This window comes from Ochotona curzoniae, unplaced genomic scaffold, assembly GCF_017591425.1.
Source record: "Ochotona curzoniae isolate NIBS_2020 unplaced genomic scaffold, NIBS_Ocur_1.0 contig_430, whole genome shotgun sequence".
NCBI classification, from domain to species: Eukaryota; Metazoa; Chordata; class Mammalia; order Lagomorpha; family Ochotonidae; genus Ochotona; species Ochotona curzoniae.
The window spans coordinates 10,144,435-10,152,281 of NW_024466219.1; the positions used below are offsets into that span (position 1 = coordinate 10,144,435).

General features: G+C 42.5%; 1 long non-coding RNA gene across 2 annotated transcripts; it reads left to right on the top strand.

Annotated features, from left to right (window-relative positions):
- The first annotated feature begins 686 nt into the window (after positions 1-686).
- LOC121159811 lies at positions 687-7,510 on the top strand. 2 transcript variants are annotated; one of them, XR_005884447.1, is made up of 3 exons: positions 687-864; positions 4,389-4,548; positions 5,399-7,510. It is a non-coding gene; the product is annotated as an uncharacterized LOC121159811 (long non-coding RNA). The 2 variants fall into 2 exon arrangements; XR_005884448.1 differs by having other exon boundaries at positions 4,426-4,548.
- Positions 7,511-7,847: the final 337 nt, after the last annotated feature.

The following is a 7,847-nucleotide window of genomic DNA, read 5'->3' on the forward strand; positions in this document are numbered from 1 at the left end:
AAAAACTATGCAATAGCAAATTAGAGCTGGGAAGAGAAGTACAAATATTTTGGTAAGGCTTCCAATATGGCCACCCTGGGATTTTACTTCTCTTTGTGACTTGCGTTGATTTCAAACAGCACCAGGCAAGGCTGATATGGAATCAGTGTCTGAACAGCCTCAAGCACAGTTCTTGGACTTTAAAATGGGATTGCCACCCGGGGTGATGGAGCATGGATGACACAGTCCCAACAGGCACCTTGTGCTTGAGTGGGGTAAAACTTGCTGCCAGCAGACTTAGGCCATCAAAGATTGGCTAAGAGAGGGAATTTCTCAGCTAGTCTTTATAGAGAACTGAGACTGCTCAGCACATCATCTGCCCAGAACACCCTTGGTAGAAACTTATCAGGGAGGCAAGGAGGGGGTGGTGTTCCGCTTTCCCTCCACCCTCCCCTCTCTCTGGTGCCCTCTTATCTTAGCACAGCTCCCTTTAGCTTAGTTCCCTTTTATGGTCTGTGGACAGAGAAAGAGGGAACCCTTGCTGGGGCTACCCACTAAACATGGAACCTCAGTGACATGGAGATGGCCAAAGCTGTCAAAAAAAAAAAAAAAAAGATGCAGTAGGGCCTAGAGCAGGAAGAAGTAAAATCCCTGTTGCAGTCTTGTCCCTGGGAGGAGTTCTTTCTCTTGCCCTCCCTGCTCTGTGACTTTGGATCAGTATATCACCTCTACTGGGACACTGAGCTGCTGAAATCAATGGATTGGAGCCAACACAGCAGAGAAAACATCTGGAGGCAGTTCAGAGTCTGCTGTAGGAGACCACAGATATTCAGGGTTGTGGGGAGAGCATGTGCAGCAGGGGCAGCTGCACATTAGACATAGAAGGTAAGAGGGAGAAGGACCAGGGCACTGCTGGTACTGAGGGTGGGTTGTGAACAGCCAAAGGATGGCAGGGGTCGTCTGCGTCAACTGACTTCCCGGGTCCCTCAAGAGGGGATGTTCATTCTCAACTTGTGCCTGTGACCCACCTTCCGAAGTCAAAAGAGATGTGAAATACTTGCAGGACTATTTCAGCCAGATGTGTATTCATGTAATCTAAATGCTCTAACATGATCAATGTGCTTCATGTCATAAGGCCTACGATTCACCAATGCCAGGCATTAATGTAACAGTGCAGGACTGTGTCTACTGGCTCACCTGCAGATCAGCCATGCCCTACTTGGTAGAGAATGTGATATCCAACAAATGCAAAGCACATGGAATTTTCAAACAGCAGCACATATAAAATAGTGTAAAAAATATCTCATTGCTTTATTAAGTTGGTGATGGAGTAGTAACATTTTGCACATATTGGGTTACATAAGCTGGAATTCACAGAATGCTTCTCTTAGACTTTTATATCATTTTAAAAATATGACTCAGAAATTTTAAAGGCACAACTGTAGCTCATATTACATTTGTATTGGACAATGCTACGCTTGAACCTTTTTGTACTAATTATGTGCTATGCTACCCGGGAAGTGTTACTTATGTGCTCTCAATAATTCCTCATTGTTATTTAACTCAGTTTTAAATAAATGCTTTGATACATGAAAAGCATTTAGAAAAACAACCTGGGATACTTTAACTGTTATCTAGCTACCTGTCAATCATCTATGTATGGATGTGTTTATACATGTATGTACGTATGTTAGAGTGTGTGTAGCTATCATCTAATGGCTATACCAAATGCACATACATTACAGTAGCACCAAACTGACAAGCAAAACCACTTACTGTTACAAAATGTTTTTATGTAATAAGATGCTGTTTTTCCCTTTCCCCCATCCTTACCTTTCCTTCCTGCTTCTCTCTCCCTTCCTTTCTCCCCCCTTCCTCTCACTCTCTTCTTCCATCCCTTCCTTCTTTCCGTATTCCTTCCTTCCACTTCCTTCATTCATTCCTGCCTAAAGCATCATTTCAGTAAGTGACAGTTACAAGTCAGAAACGCAGCCCAGAAAAAGGATTGAGAGGAAGGTCTTTCAGCATCTCTTCCAATTCTTGAGCTTATGGAAAGCTGTGGAAGTATTTTCCTGACAGTTGGAATAATAAAAGTTAAATTATTGTTTAAGATAGGTTCATAATATTTTAGAAACATAAGCTCTCACGAAGTACCTTTACTGTATACCTGCCATGGCAGAAAAAGCCCAATGCGGGGTCGCTCAGGCAGAGCAAGGACTCTGATACAAACACATCCTGCTAGGAAGAGGAAACAACAGAATCAGACACTTGTTTAGTTAGAAGCTACAGCTGCTTTGTATGTGTCTGCGTTTGCCAGTTTCCTCTGCTAAACTACCTGTAATGTTCTTGGGAGTGAGCTCCATAGGGACACTCCTAAGGGAAGAGATAATCTGATATCGGTGGTGGACTTGGAGAACTGCACTTAGAATGACAGAGAATTTTCAAGCTTGCCCTTGGAGTAATTTACACGATTTTCCTTGCCATCCAGAATCTTACAAGTGGTTCAGGAATTGCTCATACAAATAGCCCTGAGAGGTTTACAGGAGAATACAAAGTCCGCATTTCTGTGGCTTGTATTGTTATCCCAGGGCTTTGTAGAGAACCGGCCTTTAGTTGCTGTCTCAATGATTTAGGTGGATGATTGGAGATAGAAATTGGAACATTAAATTTTCCCAAGAAAAGGATTTTAACACAGAGCTTTCTTACCTGAAACAAAAGAATAAAATTTTAAATCTGGAAAACAGAAGAGTGACAGTTTACTAAAGTGGGATATGACAAATGAGGCTGGGCAATGGGCATACGATGTATCAACAAGGAAATTTCCATGAGCTATCTCAGCTGAATCTCCTACGGGGAAGACGCCCAAGAACAGCCTTGAGCTGTCTTCATTCAAGGTGTTCATCTAACATTCTTAGAGAAGGGAGCGGGTCTGGATTTCCTCTCATGCTGGGTCCTCAATGTGCTGTGCATCTCTCAAGACAGTGTATTCACCCTTTCATTCAACAAGCATTTATTGCAAGTCAGCCAGCACTGTCCAGTGTTAAGGCTGTACTAATGAGAAACTTGTTGTCAGCTGATCATCTAGAATGTCTTCAGGTATAACTCCCAGCCCATGATCCTCCACTCCCCACTATCAATTTTTGAGGCTGAGGTGGACCAATAAACAGCTGTGAAACAGAGCAGGTTGGGATGCGAGTGACTCTGTGTGATTCATCTGCAACCTGAAAGGTTGTGAGAGCGCTGTTGTCTCAAGACTGATATTAGCATGGAAGTCCATGACTCAGATCACTCCCTGCCAGCCTTGAACTTGTCCAGTTAAAAAGCCCACCTAATTAGAAGGAGCTTCTCCAGTCTTTCAACTAAAATTCCTGGCATTAGATTCAGCATGGAAATCTGAAAGCTCTCATACGTTTCTACCATTGGCCCAATGGTTTCTAGAATTCAAATTTGTTAAGGGAGGCCATTATTAATAAAGAAAAACAGACAGCTGGGCTGTGAAACTCACATGGGTGCTTTCACTTTCGCAAACCCACTTCTTTTGCAATTCTGAATCTGTTGCGAATGAACTGTAAAAAATTTTTTTTTCTTTTTTTTCACTGTAATCACAGCAGGCAGGGACAAAAACACAAAGAGAAGAACATGCCATCCTTATCACTGAGTCTGGAAAATTCAGTATGCCCCCGTTCAAACGCTGAGCCCTAAAAGAAACCTAGAAATTCTTAAAAAAAAAAACAAAACTATAGCAAGCCCAAAGGCAAGATTATCATATTCTTGATTTCTTTTATATCTTTCCTTGATTTCTTATTCATGGGAGAGTAACTGGAGGGCTATTTCTGAAAGTATTTTCTAATGGCAGAAATCTTGATTTCTTAATTTAAGGTAAAGAAAAATTGCAGCAAGAAATGGGCACAAGTAGAAATGAGGAACTACACTTTAAAATGTGATCAAAAGCATGTTCTTATGTTTTTATTCAGGAAACTTTCAGTTTATTTGGAAGAACTACTGAAGTCTAAATTAAACAGCAGAAATAGTGTGGTTTTCTTAGGGCTATTTGTGTCTCTATGGGTCAATGGTTTCGTTGGATGCAGGAAGATTTCTTTCATCTCCTGGAAGTGAATTCATTCTATTATTCTTTTTCTACAATTCTGAGGCTAAGGCTGAGAGAGAGCCTGGGAATGTTGGCTGAACCTGGAGTAGGAGAGATCTGAAGATGTTCTTTTTTTCTAAGAAAATCACATTGGTGGTAGGACTAGTTGGATGTTTTCACGCTCCCTCAAGTTCAGCTTTGATGTTTCCCAAGAATTCCAGGGTAGTTGGGCTGCTTAACCATCCTGGGCAATTCCCAGGCAAAGAAAAAGTTATTCCTCTTTCAGAAATGTTTTGGGGTGTCCTTATTCCTTTTCACTTAGGTGGCAGAGTGCTAACGTTATGGCTGATGTCTGACAGATGCAAAGATGGCCACTCCCAACCGCACGGCTCAGAAAGAAGGAAGTGAACTCCACAGGCCGCTGCCAGTCACTGAGCGGGAGCTATGCGCCTCTCCCTCACACTTCAAAACAACTCTGTTAGGTGAGGGCAATTCCGTTTTTATTCAGCAATGTTAGTGTTCAAGTGGGTGAGACAATTTTCTAAAGATCATACAACTGTTTAAAAAATGGATCCAAGAAACTTAATCGCAGGTCTCTGACCCAGAGTCAGGATCACTCTCGCGTGTGTCACCACGTCCACAGCTTATAGGAGTCCCGATGCGTCTTAGTTTTCCTGCATCACTCAAACTCTTTTGAACTAAAGTGAACGGCGTTTTCCAGATGGAACAATGCGCAGAACCAAAGAGCTGAAGCTGTATAGTTGAGGACAGCAAATTCAAAGCTGGGTCAGAATCTGTGCATTCAGTCTAGGGGATCCCGTCCTGCTGAGTATCACGTACACCGTTTACAAGCTAAAAGTGAAATTGAACAACAGGAACTGACACTGAACTTAATAACCTGCTTGGGGATACCATACTCACTACTTGTTAGAACTACATTCAAAATGAACACTCTCAAGTTAGCCAGTCTCATGGGCTGTACCACGGTGCACATGAAACTCGAATTGTAGAAGACAGGAATGGCTAGGGGAGTACACAGGGAACAACCTGCGGGCTTCGGGAGGGCGGGCTTTGAAAGAGAAACTTGCAACTGTCTGCATAAAGGCACCGGTGAATTACTCACAAACAAGACTGAAATTTCCTTAAGAGACCAGCTGCTGTCCCTCAGCCAAACCACATCTCTAGGACTGGTCATAAACTTGTCCCTATTAATGTGTTTTTGTTGGAAACGAAGGTGGGAATGTAACAGTGAGGCAAGGACAGGAAACTGGAATTATTAAAGAGGGAATTTTCCTGGCTTAAACTGACCTAATACATTAACTTCTCTCACAGCCTACCATGCGACAACATGGGACACGGTCAAAATAATCCACAGCCTGACAAAAATGCTTGGAGATGCGCTGGGCTCGGCTGCCTAAATTAATGGTGTTTAGGGCTTCCTGTCATCATCAGAAAAAGGAAGTACAGAAGTGAGTGGGTGAGCATGAGTATGTGTGTGTGTACATACCCTAGCGTGTGAGTTTCTCACTATGTGTGTGAGTTTCGATGTGTGCTTCCGGGTGAGAGAGGGGAGGATGGGTGGAGGTTGACCACAAGAAGGATGCGTGGCCTGTGTGAGCAACTGGTCAGCCTTGGAAGCAGGTGTGAAGGTTCCAGGGACTGAATAATGTTCTCTATTTCTTCAGGTCTGGGGATGATTGTCTTTATTACCTGGATGGTTTTACTCCTGTGTTTCTGGACTACCACATCTGTTTTTAATTTCCTCTCAATTACAATAGCAATATATGTTCAATGAAGACAATTTGGAGTAGAAGACAGGGAAAATAAAACTGGTGCATAATTCATGTCACCTTACAATAATCACCATTAGTCGGGTGTTATACAGTCCTCCACATACTGGTATTGCAACGCTCAGATGTTACTTTGAGTATCCCTTCACTGTTGTTTCATCTTTTATTTGCATATCCTTGTGTGTGCCTAACCCTCATTGGATATTCAGGCTTTGCTGCCTCTCTTGGGCAATTCTTGATCTTCCTGCTGGCTGTCATACATTGATTTGCCCACAGTGTCTTTGAGTGGCTTTTCCAAGTCTTCTTTTCAGAGTCTGGTAATTCTGTAAAGTTGCTTTTTGCTCCTCTCCCGTCCCACCCCCCCCTTCATGCCCTAATGGAAAAGCACTTGCTTTTCTTTAAAAAAAAATCTGTGTGATATTGGTTTGGGCATTTTTAAAAAACATTCGATATCTAGTGATTTTGAGTGAGATTGAGCAGTTTTACACTGCCAGCAAGAGGGGAAGCCAAGAGCTTGGTGCTGCTTTTGTTCTATGAACCTTCTCACACTACCCACCAAAATGGCCCTACAAGCACAAGAAACTGCTCTCCCTGAGCTGGCATGGCAGGTGGTGCTTGAATACATCCTGATGGAGGCAGGTATTTGTATCGATGATCCCAGATTCTTCGGTCTTTACATTATCCGTGAATTAGAACAAATACAGTATATAACTCCTACATGTATACTGCAGCATCAGCGAGTACAACTTTCCAGTTAATGTGCGTGAAACTGCTCAATGGTCCTCCTCCCTGCAGTGAAGCTGCCACTCCAGCAGTGCCCCATCCACATACAGCATCCCAGACCTTCTCACAGACAGAGTGACCGCGGTGGTCTGCACAAACTCAATCTGAGATGAAGCGTGCTGGACACAAGGCAGGCCTTGATAGTGTTACTATTTGCCTATCAATGAGAGAGATGAGAAGTTCCAACTCAATTAAGCAGCGTGTACTTCCCATGCAAATTTGCTGAGCCATTTCCTAGCTCCAGGAGTTCACAGAAATATACCTTCACATGCCTTTGCCACATTTTACAACTTAGATGGGAAGGAGTTTCCTTGACTCCCCTAGATGTGTAACTAGACTCCACCCTCCTCTCATCTGGACAACTAATGGACCTGTGATGGATGAGTATGAAATTTGTTGCAAATACTTGAGAGATATAATGTTCCCCGTGGAGGAAAAAGATAATAAATATATTTTTGAGCTGCGGAAAGTAACTAGAGAAATCCATGTTACATGACTTCTCTCTACACCTGCCTAACCTTACAGAGACCTGAGTTATAATTAAAGAATACAGAAATGGAGTCTGAGGAATATCAGTGTATATTCTGATCACACTACTGGGGGATTTCCATTTTACATAGCAGAATCAGCCTGAAAAATCTTATTTATGATAGCTTGCTTACGGTGAACAGAATTCTCAAAGTCTGCCTTTCTGATTTATCAAATTATCTCCAAATGTCACATTCCAAATGTTCTATTTCCTTTTGTTACTCCTAATGACTTTGTACTAGATGTTTTCTTCTGTCACTCCAAGAATCTGAATATATTAATTTGTGTTTATTTGTTGGACAAAATCATTGTAAGATAGCAAAAATACTGCATAAATAAAAAGATGAGTACATAAAATAAAAATAATTGGCAAAAAGTGAACTCTAAAATTAGAGTTCTCTTCTTTTTGTTATTTTGTTCTATCTCTTTTTGTGGGCCTGCACTGTGGCATGTTGCATCAAGCCACTACTTGTAGTGCTGATGCCTGGGCATCCTGGCCACTGCACGTCCAGCCCTCAGCTTGCGTCCTGGGGAAACGGTAGATGATGGTCCACCCTTCATGCCGGTAAGAGATACTGAAGAAGCTCTGGGTTCCTGGCTTTGTCCTGGTGCAGCCCCTAGCAATTTTGGCCAACTGGAGAGTAAGCCTGCAGCTGCATGATTCTCTCTCTCTCTTTCTC